Genomic DNA, 15,373 nt, shown 5'->3' with positions numbered 1-15,373 from the left:
TGGGTGAATTTTGGCCCATTCCTCCTGACAGAGCTGGTGTAACTGAGACAGGTTTGTAGGCCTCCTTGCTCGCATGTCCTAACTGACTTGCCAAAACTATAGTTTGTGAACAAGAAATGTGTGGAGTGGTTGAAAACTGAGTTTTAATGACTCTAACTTAAGTGTATGTATACTTCCGACTTCAACTGTATAAACTGAAATTTGTTTAACTATTTTTATTTTTGCAACCAGGATATGGTGGAGCGATTTCTGCATATTGCACCTTTAATAGCTGTACTCTGATATATTAAAGGTCATGAACAGTCAAAATCATGTTTTTCTTGAGATTGGATGGTATTTGGATGAAACCAGATTAAAGTATGATGACCAAATAATGAAAAATGACTGTTGCTTTTAGATTAATAAAGTTTCATCATAAACTTAAAGGTCCACTCCCCCATATCAAACAATTGGATTCAGGAGGCGGGATTATTAAGGGGATAGGTTGACATCACCCTAACTCTCCTTTTAATACACCAATGGTTATATGATATTCTCTTATCTAATTTAAATAAGTACCACCTTGTAACCAAAATCAGCGAAGGCGTGTTTGCGGAGGGCCATGGTTTGTATAGCTAGGTATTGTAGCTACTCGACTGGTGCCAAAATTTGAATGTAGGGTGTCAGCAAATACAATTAAAAGTTTACTTATTTGAATCTCCTTTCATCTGTGTCTGGTGTTAACTAGTTACTGGCTAGCGACAGTGCCTTTGGAAAGTATTCAGACCCCTTGACTTTTCCAGATTTTGTTACGTCACAACCTTATTCTAACATGGATTTAAAAAAGAAAATGCTCAGGACTGCTACACACAATTCCCCATGAAGACAAAGCGAAAACAGGTTTCTATAACTGTTTGAAAATGTATTAAAAATGTAAAACAGAAATACCTTTACGTAACTATTTGCATTTTTTGTTGCAATTTCATTTTAGTGCCTTATTGCAAACAGTTATTGCAAACTTGCATCATGTTTTGAAATATATTTATTCTGTACAGGTTTCCTTCTTTTCACTCTGTCATTTGAGTTTATATTGTAGAGTAACTACAATGTTGTTGATCCATCATCAGTTTTCTCCTATCAGAGCCATGAAACTATAACTATTTTAAAGTCACCATTGGGCTCATCGTGAAATCCCTGAGTGGTTTCCTTCCTCTCCGGCAACTGAGTATCTTTGTAGTGTCACGGCCGTCGAAAGAACTGGACCAAAGCGCAGTGTGGTGAGCGTACATATTCCCTTTTTATTATGGATGACACAGACAAAAACAATAAACAATACAAAAACGACCGTGAAGCTTAAGGGCAAAGTGCCACTAACAAAGATAACTTCCCACAAAGAAAGTAGGGAAAAGGGCTACCTAAGTATGGTTCCCAATCAGAGACAACAATAGACAGCTGTCCCTGAATGAGAACCATACCCGGTCAAAACATAGAAAACAAAAACATAGAATGCCCACCCCAAATCACACACTGACCAAACAAAATAGAGACATAAAAAGGCTCTCTAAGGTCAGGGTGTGACATGTAGTGACTGGGTGTATTGATACACCATGCAAAGTATAATTAATAACGTCACCATGCTCAAATTAATATTAAATGCTTTTTTCTTGCTTTTTTTTTAGCCATACACCAATAGGCTCCCTTCTTTGCGAGGCATTGGAAAACCTCCCTTGTCTTTGTGGTTCAGTCTTTGTTTGAAATTCACTCCTCGACTGAGGGACCTTACAGATAATTGTATGTGTGGGGTACAGAGATGAGGTAAGCATTCAAAAATAATGAATAACACTATTATTGCACACAGAGGGAGTACATTCAACTTATTATGCAACTTGGTAAGCACATTTTTACTCCTGAACTTACTTATGCTTGCCATAACAAAGGGGTTGAATACTTATTGACTCAAAGACATTTTAGCTTTTAATTTTTTATTAATTTGTAACCATTTCTAAAAACTTAATTCCACTTTGACATTATGGGATATTGTGTGTACGTCAGTGACACAAAATCATAATTTAATCAATTTCAAATTCCGTCTGCAACACAACAATATGTTGAGAGGTGTAAATACTTTCTGAAGGCACTGTAACAGAATGATATCTTCCTCACCTGCTTACGCACAAGAGGGAATGACTTCACACTGTGGAGACACAGGGCTGTGGAAAGAGCTGAGACATTTGAGTACCTCTCACCTCGTTCTACAGACTATTAATAGGCTGTATGATCTACGATTAGGGCCAGGCGTTTTTTCTGAAAATGTGACCTGACCAGGATCAACTCTGGGCCCTTCTACAGGTTCTCCACGGAGTATGTAAAAGAAGACCCCAGTACAGAAATTGTCAGAAAAGTCCCTAAACATATAAACCGTAACTATATTTCTTTATTCAAGAAAAATATGACTCTATGAACTAAGTATTTAATGCACATTTATGTCATTAAAGCAGAGAAAATAATCCAGCCCAGTGATGTGCTTGCTCTTTGTGTACTGCCCTTTGACCTAGATCAACAACAACAGGAAGTGACAGAGATTATCTGATAGCGTAGCTATATGTTTTCAAGGCGGGCATGTCTGTGTGTGTGTGTACTCAATGCTTGGGGCCACTGTAACATGTGTTTCACATATGGGATCTCAAGACTGTTTAGTGTATTTAAAGAGACTTCTATTTACTTGCCTCATGCTAAGAGACGTTACAGTACTATGTTAATAAACACACAAAGACATCAGGAGTCAAACACACAGGCTAATGTCAGATTGTTTGGGAATGTCGTCACATTGACGTCACGTAACACATTGAACAATATTTTACGTGACACCAAACTCTCCACCTACCTTCGTCATTGCAGAACTCTCACTCCTACATCTCACAAGAATGTATCACCCCTGTTCTCAGAATTGGTCCAAGGAGGGCGACAACTCTTCAGCTTTTATTACCAGCTCTAATAATAACAGAGTGACCTACTGTGCCCGACTGAATGGAATATCAATGTGAGAATTTGAGAAACACACACTCATGCCTGCTCTGTCACACAGGCTTGCACGCACACACATCGGCCTTGTATCAAGCCTGGATGCCCCCTAGAAGTCTGTTCCCTATGGAGCCCCAGTGAGTCTGACTGTACACTAAGCCTGGTATAAATATTTAAACCCTCCACCCACTCGCTCCACTCATAGTCTCTGCTTTATGCTGCCATGGGCATTTAAACACCCCCTGGGGAACTCATATCTGCACACACACACACACACTGCATATGGGTTATTTGGCTGACTCAACTGCTGGTGGCGGGTCACTTAGTCTGGTTGTGTTATTGATGCTGGATTATTGGTGTTGGGTTATTGAGATATGACCCAGTCATTTAGTAGAAAACTTACACGAGACATTAGGGTTAAGTGTCTTGCTCAAGGGCACATCGGCAGATTTTTCACCTAGTCAGCTCAGTGATTTGAACCAGTGACCTTTTGGTTACTGGCCCAACACTCTTAACCGTTAGGCTACCTGACGTCCTGGAGGAGTAGTTTAGAAGGTGCGTGGCATTCAGCTAGTTCTCGTCTTTTTAGCCACCCATGAGTGTAAATGTAATTGCTGTTCATCTGTTGTGTTGCATAGTTATCACATGTTAAAGTTGAACATTGACATATTTTATGCTTTAAAGAGACTTACAGAACTATGTGACTTTACTAAAAGCCTATGTTAAACATGTAGTTGAGATGCATTAAGGTGCTACACCTTACACTGATGTACAAAATATTACAGCCATGTTCACATTGGCAGTTTGACGGGACTCAAATCCTGTTTATTTGCATATCCGATTCAAGTATGTCCTTTTTTCTGAAGTCTTTACAGCCAAAAAGCACATGGAATCGAATATTTCAAACCACATTTCAAATCACCTTCATAGGTGGTTTGAAGTCGGATACAAATCTGATTCATGGCCAGACTTGTGTCTGAACGATCAAATCTGATTTATATGAACATGTGGTAACAAACTAGCTTGCTAATTGTTATCAAACAATTTAGTGAATGTGCTAAAATAAATGTGCATGCTAATTTGTTTGTATTATCTTTTACCAGATCTAATGTGTTTCATTTTCCTGAATTCATTTCACATTTCCACAAATTTCAAAGTGTTCCCTTTCAAATGATTTCAAGAATATCCATATCTTTGCCTCAGGTCCTGAGATACCCAAATCTAACTGCCTGTATGTCATTTTTTGAGAAAATTGGAAAAAAAAAGGGTCCGATCCTTCTTTTTAAGAAGGTTTTGTGAATCTGGGCCCAGGACTGGAGACCAGGGGTTGGTGCTGGGTCTTTTGCTGGGACTGGGGACTGGGAAAACATGAACGGGGAACCGGGAACCGGGAACCAGGAACCGGAAACTGGGGCTGCTGCAGGTGATCTGTGTAGGGGAGGAAGGACAACCTGAGGAGCAAACCGAGACACAAGGGAGCCCTAGTCCCAAAATTCAATGATAGTACTCCCCTGTGGCCTGCTCGCTCTGGGTGAAGATTTGGTTCCTCCTCCGCAGCTCATCTGGTGGCCTGGTGCTAGGACTGGTGCTAGAAACCGGGATCTAGATTGGTGTTTGGACTGGTGCTGGATCTGCAGAGGGGAGGAAGGACAACATGAGGAGCAAGCAGACACACAAGGGAGCCCTAGACCCGGAGGTCAATGGTGGCACTCCCCTGTGGTCCGCTCGCTCCGGAGGAAGGTTCAATATTTGGTCTAGAGGTCTTCACAGATCCACCTGTACCCGAATACCCGACCCAGTCCAGAACCCGAGCGGGTTCAGATCCAGAATTCAAAATAATGTCACAGGTCTGGGTCGGATGTGATAAGATTGTCACAGGTCTAAGGATATGTGTAATTTCAACTCACTTGTCCGGAAGAGCCCGTACAGATCCGAAAGCGACTGTGGCAGTAGTCAGAGAGAGACATTTTATAATTTATGCTACTGCTCTATTTTTTCACGAGTGTGGAGCGTTGTTTGTGTAGCTTGTTGTTGGATAATCATAAGTTATCAAAGCGGCAATAGGCTACAGTCATAGAGCCTTGCTCCGTGTGGCAAAAGTTAGGAGATATCTAATCAATAGAAGATGGAATCAAAATGATGGAATTAAAAGTTAAAGGAGAAGGATAGGCTACAACGACCAAGTCTACAACGACCGAGAGCTAATGTTAGCTAGCTTAACAAGCTTCTTCCGGTTCGATGCAGTCAAGACAGGTACTACGTAATCATATTTGATGATAAGTAACCTCGCTATGGCAGCTATTAGTGTACTATCGCGTGAGTCGGCTTGGTTGGTTGTTGTCTCGTCTCTCCCTCCCTCCCTCCTCCTTGCTCACTGTGTCACACCTTCACAGTATGGCCCCTCCCCAGAACTGCTAGAGTGGCACCTCTCTTCCTCCTCTCGCGCTTTATCAGCACCGGTTAATAAAGTAGCTTAAAAAATGATTTTCTGCTGCTTCCCTCACTCGGATCGGACCGGGACTGGATCTGACCAGGTCTACATGGAATTGATCTAGTTGTCTTCGGGTCCATTCGGAATGGGTATCTATATTTAAACAATTAATTTATGCATATCGGATCCAGGTGGGAATACCCCAGGTCCATTTCGGAACGGGTCCAACTTTTTGGACCCATGAAGACCTCCAGTTTGGTCCCTCCTCTGCTCCACTTCTGGTGTTCCTGTGCTGTGACTGGGTCTGGAACTGGGATTGGATCTGCAGAGGAGAGAAAGGACAACCTGGCGGAGCGAACCAACACACTTGGATGCCCAGGACCAGGAGGTCATTGATGGTACTCCACTGTGGCCTACTCGCTCTGGGTTTAGGTCTAGATCTTTGGTCTTTCCTCTGCGCCTCTTCTGGTGTGGGGATGAATGGTTCCTGGTTATGGTAGGGTTCTGTGAGGGGGATAGGTGTTGTGGAAGGAAGGGGGAAAGAGATGGAGAGGGGGAAGGGGGTGGTGGAAAATATGTTGATCTCCATGGGCTGGTGCTGAAGGAGGAGTACTGCGAAGGCTGGATGCTGGAGGACAGAGGGAACAAACAGGGCCTGCCTGGCCTCAGAGCACTCAACAGTTGATATGTGTGTTCAATGTGATTGCCTACATGTGGAAAGTTCTCTGTACGTACCTTGTGCCATCTATGGATGGATTCCCTAGTGGGGAGGCAACCGTGAACAGCTGTCTGAGTAAAGTCCTTCTGTTCGGAGTGTGTTGTCAGGGTCATGATGATGGGTTATTGGAGGGGTCCAGGTCTGATCATTTCATTGCACATTTGGATGTGGGCCTCTAGCAGGTAGTTTGTGGTGTTGGGTGATTCTTGGCTGTTCACAGGTCTTGACATACATCCCCACTGAATGCTTGGTGGCAGCCTGTACTGACTTGGTGATAGACATGGTGATAGAATGCGGGATGCTGGGATGAGTGAATGCTGGCTGGTTTGCTGCTATACGGGATCAGGAGCAGGGAGGTCTAAGGGGGTGGATCTGGATTGTTAATGAGCAGGGGGAGGAGTCAGTGGCAGTAGGGAGTATGGTAGGAAGATCAAGGGCAGTTGGTGGTGGGAGAGGGGGATCAGGGACCATAAGATGCAGGGAGTAGCGATCAAAGGAAGCAATGGACTGGGAGGGGGGTGGTATGGTGAGGGGTCTAGGAGGGGAGACGGTTTCTCGGAGGGGATAGGGTTCATGCTTGCTGGTGTTTGGGTTCTCGGGTGGTCTTCTGGTCTGGTCTCTTGTTGGTCTGTTGTTTGTCTGTTTTTTTCCCTTTTGGTAATTTTGTCCAGTTTGGGTCGCTGTCTAAGAACTGGAGTTGCTCCCCTTTGACCAGGGGTTTGGAGAGGGTGGAGGTGGCTAGGAAAGGATTTGTTGGGGTGGGACAGAGTTGGAGGGTCCGACAGGGGTGGGGGCTGTTTCTGGGACGTCTTGGATGGTGGGTTGGGAGGTGCCTGTGTTAAGGTCTGGGCCTGGTTCTGGGTCTTCGTTGTTCTTGTCGTCTGGTGGAGGGGGGTTGGTGGCTTTGGGATTTGGGTTAGTGGGGTTGGTGGCATTGGTCAGTAGAAACTGGGGCAGGTTCTGAAGTAGCCCCCTTTCCTGCACAGGTTACAGGGGCGTATGTTGGTGGGATGGTTGTCTTTACAGATCTTGCAGATGATGGCTGTGCAGGCTGTAATAGTGATGATGTCTGGGCATGCCGTAATAGTGGACGGAGTCCCTGTTGTTCCCCAGCGTGAACCAGTAATTTCCGTTCCCCTAGTCCAGACCGTGGCTTTATCCAGGACCCTCCTAACCACTGACTTGAAGGTGGCAAAACGTGGTAACCAAACTTCTATGTTGTGCTCTTAGATGCTTTCATTGTGAAATTGGACTGTAACTACTTTTGATTCTGTGTCTGAGAGTGGAATTACAGGGAACTTGTTAAATGGGACCTAATCTTCACAATTTCTGTATTTTAACCAAAACTGTTCTAGTAGCTGGGGGGTCTTGAAACTGGCTTCAAATGATTCCTGGTCAGACGGCACAAAGCCCATACCTCTCTGGAGAACTGCCGTGCTGAATTCCAGACGGCTCATTGTTTCTGTTTTGGCGGTTGTTGTTGCTGCTCTTGTTGCTCCCCGGCGATTGGCGGCTCCGTCCTCGGCACCCTCCTCGTTGGAGAATAACGTCAGCCTCACCACATTGTAGCGGCCCATGGCTTCTGGGTTCATCCCGGTCATCTTGTTCAGGTGAGGGATGGTGGTTTTTGGGTCTGCTCCGGTCTTGCAGGAGGAGGAAGGACAAACCTCCGAGTGAGCAGACACACCTGGAAGCCCGTGACCCAGAGGTTAATAGTGGCACTCCCCTGTGGTCTGCTTGCTCCAGGTGAAGGTTGGCATCTTTGTTTCTTCCTCCATGCCTCGGTTTCGGGTGGTGAAGGTGTCTGGTCTGGGCTCTCCTTTTGTTGGTCTGCTCCGGGTGGTTGGCGGTCAGCTGTTCCTGGTCTGGTCGTGGTGGCCTGAGGGCAGATGGGGAAAAACTAAAGGCAGAGGGGAGGAGCGCTGCAGGCCAAGGGTAGAGGGAGTAAAAGCCAATGAATGCTTGATACGAAAATGTGGTCAGAGGCTCCGTATGGAGGTTGTGACGCATTTGCAAAGCCCCCGGGGCATAGACCCACCCACTGGGGTGCCAGGCCCAGCCAATCAGAATGAGTTTCTCCCCACAAAAGGGCTTTTTACAGACAGAAATACTCCTCGGCACAAGGTGCACCTGTGTAATGATCATGCTGTTTAATCATCTTCTTGATATGCCACACCTGTCAGGAGGATGGATTATCTTGGCAAAGGAGAGACACTCACTAACAGGGATGTAAACAAATTTGCGCACAGAATTTGAGGGATATAAGCTTTGTGTGCATGTCTGGGAAAAAGAAACCTGGGACAACAACTTTACATGTTGTGTTTATATTTTTCTTCAGTGTAGTTCCTACCACCATGAAGGTACTGGACAGCTCTGCGTCATTCCCCTTTCATCTGCGGTAGGTTGACTCAGAAAAGAGAAGAGGTGTGTTAGTAGATCTTTCTTTTTACTCCTGAACATTGTGTGTCACATTAATAGGGAAAAAATTAACTGGTGCTAACAAAAGACCCATGTATGCACAAACACATTTCTAAACACACACTGACACACATTCAGTACAAACAGTCACACAAGCATCCATACTACTGTGATGACACAGCATAAACATATAGGCAGAGATGAGCAGTATTTCAAATATGTATTTTAATTACGCTGGGCTGAACTACACACCAATGTATTTTGTAACAATATGCTTTCGAAAGCTATCATTTGTATTTTCAAAATACAAAACAAAATTCTATACCATTTCTTTATAGCGGTTCACAATTTTGTGTCCCCCTTTCACCCTACATTGGTATCAAAAGTCTGATGGCACTATGGTGTGATGCTGAATGAACAAAATATAAATGCATATGTAAAAATGAACAATTGCAAAGCTTGCTGAGTATTACTCAAATGAGCTCCGACCCGAAACAAGGCCAATGACAATACCAATGTACTTTGCAGTTGTTCATTTTCAAATTCATTTACATTTTGGTCATTAGCAGACACTCTTATCCAGAGTGTCAGTGCGTTCAACTAAGGTAGACAAACAACAAAATACATTATCACAGTCATAGCAAGTAAAACGTTTCTGTAACCATTACTGAGAATCATGTTACTGTTCTGCCAGCTACTTGCAATTTTATTTGTATTCATAAAAACAAAATACATGTACTTTAATTAAATACAGTACTTTACAAAAGTCTCTTATATTTGATTTTCATACATTGGTCTTTAGGGTTTTTTGAAGTTGTATTTCGAATTCTTAATTTATGCCCACCCCTGCATATAGGCTATATCCAACAATACAGCTCAAAGCCAAGCGCTGATGATCGATTGGGTACACTCCATACGAGGTTGCACTGATTGATATAAGCATGATGAATCACCCTCCCTCTCTTTCAGCCTCTTACCTGTCTTCTCTCCTTGTCTTGTTCTGTTTATTCCTTTTTCAATTGCCTATCCCATTCTCTCATCTTTCAAATTTGATTAACTCTTGTTTTTCTTTCAGTCTCACATCTCCTCGTTTCTTTATCTGTCTCTCTAACCCCCTTCCCCGCTCTCAGGTCAGGCTGACTGGGCAGGCCAGGCTAGTGGCAGAGGTAAACAGCCAGTATTGAGGTAAATTGGCACATATTGACATGATGAGCTGATAGGGTATATATAATATCAAAGGACATTCCAATAGGTGGTAGTAAAGGCAGAGAGGAAGAGATGAAGTGAGAGGGTTTACTCTGCACAAAATCTGTCCATGCGAAATAAGACCAGCAAGTATGTAGTGATGGGAAATCGAGGCTTTCTAAAGTCTTCGGCGCTTTCACCAAATTGAGCCGAAAAACAGTTCATTACTCAAAGCTTCACTATCTGTTCAAAATGCACAACAGTGACATCTGCTGGTCAACAATATATAGCAATGTGTTTGGTAGACGTCTATGTTTGGTTCAGATTTTGTCCGGTCTGGACCAGCCTTGGTTTGGTCCAAACATAGACTTCTATAAATGTACTTATTTTCAACTTTCATTAAAAACCACTGTCAAGTGGATGGATTATCTTGGCAAAGAAGAAATGCTTGCTTAAAAGGGACGTATACAAATGTGTGCACACAATTTAAGAGAAATTAGCTTTTTGTGCATATGGAACATTTCTGGGATCTTTTATTTCAGCTCACGAAATATGGGACCAGCACTTTACAAGTTGCATTTATACTTTTGTTCAGTGTAATTTGTTCCATCCTAGCCAAATGTCCTCATGTGCTAGCATGCGCCACCCCTATCAATGTGTTTTTCTACTTCGTAGCAACAATGTAATGTACATAGCTAGCTAACACTGTCAGCTTTCCTCAACAACTCCTGCTCTCTGACAAGTCAGCTAGCTACCAAGCGACAATAGCTACATCATAAAAAAACGACAGCCTATATTTAGCTGGCTTTGCTATTGAATGACTGATAAATTAATGACTGACTTACCTTTCCAAGAAGTTGGTGTTGGTTCTCACTTCTCAATGAATTTGAAATACCTTCACCATAGAATTCAGGCAGTTGCTGACAACACCCCTCATCGAATATTCAACACCCCTTATCTAATATCCAAAGAAAGTATTGAAATAAAGGTATGTATCCACCATTCCAAAAAGAGAAATAGGCGGAGCTTGACAGCTTGCCGTTCCGAGTTTGTGGACAACAATACCCATTTTTTAGCCGGAGACAAGACCTTCTCATCATTATATAGAGTATCTCTGGTAAAGGTAAGTGACAGGAAATGACACACAGGCAGTGTCAGTGATGCCATCCATTCCCAAACAATGTGACATTCCCACCAAAACTCATGGAGGGAAGATTGGAATTATGAGAAATGCTCAACTGCGTAATACATTTTTTGTGTATAAAAATTCATCATACAGCATGAAATGTTTTATCCTGATTCGCACCAACTGAGCACAACCTGGGAGTAGAGCAGTGGAGGCTGCTGAGGGGAGGATGGCTCATAATAATGGCTGGAATGGAGTGAATGGAATGGCATCAAACAGATGGAAACCATGTGTTTTGATGTATTTGATACCATTCCACTAACTCCACTCCAGCCATTACAACAAGCCCGTCCTCCCCAATTAAGGTGCCACCAACCTCCTGTGGAGTAGACCATTAGATCTACTTTCGTTGGTCCACACTATAGGCCAGGGGCAATAATCTCAATTCTTGGAGGGATGTCAATTTGTGTCAAATTAAGACCTATAGACAACCAGGTGAGGGGAATTCCTAAATAATCTATTACCTTAATTGCTTAATCAAGAACAAAGGAGGAGCGAAAATTAAATCAAATCAAATTTTATTGGTCACATACACATGTTTAGCAGATGTTATTGCGGGTGTAGTGAAATGCTTGCAGACAATTGAGTTTATTATAAGGTAGAAGGTGTTAAAGGTAGACTCAGCTAAATTATGTTGCCACGAGCAGCACCGCAGATAGTGAGATGCAAGACTTCGCTCTCACACAGTCACCCACAGTATCTGCACATGTGCACGGGTTTGCTTCATGCTGTAACAGCGTGGGAGCCACGGGACAAAAACAATGGAGAAGTTGAGCCTTGCACTTCAACGCTCTTAGCTGTTGCAGAAATTGACCCACTATGATTTGTACTATCTGTGTCTGTCATATCGCTGAGTCTACCTTTAAGCCAAGAAATGTAATAACGTACAAGTGAACAATGTGTACATACAGTTGCTACAGTATGTCCTACACCATGAGTGGGTTCCCAACAGGTCTCAGGTATGTGTGTGTGTGTGTGACAGACAGACAGACAGAGAGATACCCTCTCCTCAGAAAGCTTCATTTAGATACTAAATCCTTGATGTCCAGAGTTCTATTTCAGATTTCAAGCAATTGAACAGATTACAGGTGTCAATTATACTGTACTGGGTACTGTATGGGTGCACACGCACGCACACAATAGCTGAGGTGTCTCTAAGGCTTCTAATAAGTGAGATAGTCCAATGCTCTTGGCTAGAAGACTAAAGGTTACTACGAATTAGTAATCGCATCGGTTGAGAGAGGAAGAGAGTGGGCACAAGAGAGAGGGATCAAAAGAGAGGTTGGAGAGAGTGGGACAGAGGGAGGGAGATAAGGTCAACTTTAAGAGAATTTAGCCATAAGCTCACTGTAACGCCGGTGCATTTGGACTTCTAACCCCTTTTAAACATTGTGTATTTGGGTTGTACCATTGAATTTGTCTATTTATTCTGCATCTGTAGATGCAAATCATTAGTCTGTGTGATTTAACGGGGGCTGACCTATAAGAGCAGTGTTTGTGAGACAAGGGCGGATCCCGAAGGGGGCTGGGTGTTAAAAAATTAGTTTATTTTGACATTACAAAGAAAAACTTGTATAAACAATGGCAACACTGCCATGTTGCATTGAGCCTTACTTTTGGAAAACCACATCAGTGTCCGACTTTCAGCTGTAGCAGATGCACCTTCCCTGACTTAAGCCTACTCCTCAACTTTTGTCTGCAGTTGGTTGCTTCAGCCTTTTCTATGCATAGACTTCGCTGACACCTGACAGATCTTACATTTACATTTAAGTCATTTAGCAGACGCTCTTATCCAGAGCGACTTACAAATTGAGTATATGGATAAGCGATGGCCGTGCGGCATAGGCAAGGTGCAGTAGATGGTATTAAATACTGTATATACATGTGATATGAGTAATGTAAGATATGTAACATTATTAAAGTGTCCAGTGATTGGGTCTCAGTGTAGGCAGCAGCCTCACTGAGTTAGTGATGGCTATTTAACAGTCTGATGTTCTTGAGATAGAAGCTGTTCTTCAATCTCTCGGTCCCAGCTTTGATGCACCTGTACTGACCTTAACCTTCTGGGTGGTAGCGGGGTGAACAGGCAGTGGCTCGGGTGGTTGTTGTCCTTGATGATCTTTATGGCCTGCCTGTGAGATCGGGTGTTGTAGGTGTCCTGGAGGGCAGGTAGTTTGCCCCCGGTGATGCGTTGTGCAGACCGCACCACCCTCTGGAGAGACTTGCGGTGGAGGGCGGTGCAGTTACAGCAGATACAGCCCGACAGGATGCTCTCAATTGTGCAACTGCAAAATTTTGTCAGGGTTTAGGGTGACAGGCCAAATTTCTTCAGCCTCTTGAGGTTGAAGAGGCGCTTTCGCGCCTCTTGTCTGTGTGGGTGGACCATTTCAGTTGTCTGTGATGTGTACACTGAGGAACTTATAACTTTCCCCCTTCTCCACTGCTGTCCATTCGATGTGGATAGGGGGGTGCTCCCTCTGCTGTTTTCTGAAGTCCACAATCGTCTCCTTTGTTTTGTTGACGTTTAGTGTGAGGTTGTTTTCCTGACACCACACTCCGAGGGCCCTCATCTCCTCCCTGTAGGCTGTCTCGTCTTTGTTGGTGATCAAGCCCGCTACTGTTCTGTCGTCTGCAAACTTGATGATTGAGTTGGAGACGTGCATGGCCACACAGTCGTGGGTGAACATGGAGTACAGGAGAGGGCTGAGAACGCACCATTGTGGGGCCCCAGTGTTGAGGATCAGCGGGGTGGAGTTGTTGTTTCCTACCTTCACCATCTGGGTGCAGCTCGTCAGGAAGTCCAGGACCCAGTTGCACAGGGCGGGGTCAAGACCCAGGGTCACGAGCTTAATGACGAGTTTGGAGGGTACTATGGAGTTGAATGCGGAGCTATAGTCAATGAACAGCATTCTTACATAGGTATTATTTTTGACCAGATGGGAAAGGGCAGAGTGCAGTGTGATGGCGATTCAGTCATCTGTTGACCTGTTGGGTGGTATGCAAACTGAAGTGGGTCTAGTGTGGCCGGTAAGGTGGCGGTGATATGATCCTTGACTAGCCTCTCAAAGCAATTCATGATGACAGAAGCGAGTGCTACGGGGTGGTAGTCATTTAGTTCAATTATCTTTGCCTTCTTGGGTACAGGAACAATGTTAGCCATCTTGTAGCATGTGGGGACAACAGACTGGAATAGGGAGCGATTAAATGTGTCTGTAAACACACCAGCCAGCTGGTCTGCGCATGCTCTGAGGACACGGCTAGGGATGCCGTGGGCCAGCAGCCTTGTAAGGGTTAACACGTTTAAATGTTTTACTCATGACAGCCACTAAGGAGAGGGGGGCGCAGTCTTTGTTAGTGTTCCGCGACGGTGGCACTGTATTATCCTCAAAGCGGGCAAAGAAGGTGTTTAGTTTGTCTGGAAGCATGACGTCGGTATCCGTGACGTGGCTGTTTTTGTAGTCCGTGATTTACTGTAGACCCTGCCACATACATGTACGTGTCACGATCGTGTGGAGGATTGACGGACCAAAACGCAGCATTTGGAAAATACGCCATCTCTTTTATTGATGACGAAGGCAAAACGAAACAAAAACACTTACACACTAAACAAAACAATAAACGATCGTGAAGCTAATCAAACGTAGTGCACACACAGGCTACAAACGTATAACATAGACAATTACCCACATCACATGAAAGCCTATGGCTACCCTAAATATGGCTCCCAATCAGAGACAACAGAAATCAGCTGTCTCTAATTGGGAACTCATTCAGGCAACCATAGACTCTCCTAGACAACTAAACCAACATAGACAACGCTAGAGACATGCACTCAACACAAACCCATACACTACACCCAACACCCCCTTTACCATATAATCACCCAAAACCAACAAAACACAAACATTCCCCATGTCACACCCTGACCTAACTAAAATAATAAAGAAAAACAAAGAATACTAAGGCCAGGGCGTGACATGACCCCCCCCCCCTTAAGGTGCGAACTCCGGGCGCACCATTACACAGTCTAGGGGAGGGTCTGGGTGGGCTTCCTTCCACGGTGGCGGCTCCGGCACTGGTCGTGGTCCCCACCCCACCACAGTCACTAACCGCCTCCTTAGCTTCCTCCAAATGACCCCCCTCCACATTAACCCCACTGAATTAAGGGGCAGTTCCGGACTAAGGGGCAGCTCCGGACTAAGGGGCAGTACCAGGGTAAGGGGCAGCACCAGGATAAGGGAGAGCACCAGGATAAGGGGCAGCACCAGGATAAGGGGCAGCACCAGGATAAGGGGCAGCTCCGGACTGAGGAACGGCAGCTCCGGACTGAGGGACTGCAGCTCCGGACTGAGGGACGGCCCATGGCTGGCTGACAGATCTGGCTGCTCATGGCTGGCTGACGGATCTGGCTGCTCATGGCTGGCTGACGGATCTG

General features: G+C 44.5%; 1 long non-coding RNA gene across 1 annotated transcript; it reads right to left on the bottom strand.

Moving 5' to 3' along the window:
- Nucleotides 1–1,257: 1,257 nt before the first annotated feature.
- LOC129816787 (uncharacterized) lies at nucleotides 1,258–10,903 on the bottom strand. The gene is made up of 2 exons (XR_008753608.1): nucleotides 10,598–10,903; nucleotides 1,258–4,631 (listed from the first exon to the last, which is right to left on the bottom strand). It is a non-coding gene; the product is annotated as an uncharacterized LOC129816787 (long non-coding RNA).
- Between the last annotated feature and the right edge of the window lie 4,470 nt (nucleotides 10,904–15,373).

The sequence above is a fragment of the Salvelinus fontinalis genome, chromosome 19 (genome assembly GCF_029448725.1).
Source record: "Salvelinus fontinalis isolate EN_2023a chromosome 19, ASM2944872v1, whole genome shotgun sequence".
NCBI lineage: Eukaryota > Metazoa > Chordata > Actinopteri > Salmoniformes > Salmonidae > Salvelinus > Salvelinus fontinalis.
The sequence above is the reverse complement of the archived record's forward strand: the minus strand, read 5'-3'. Positions and strand labels throughout refer to the sequence as shown.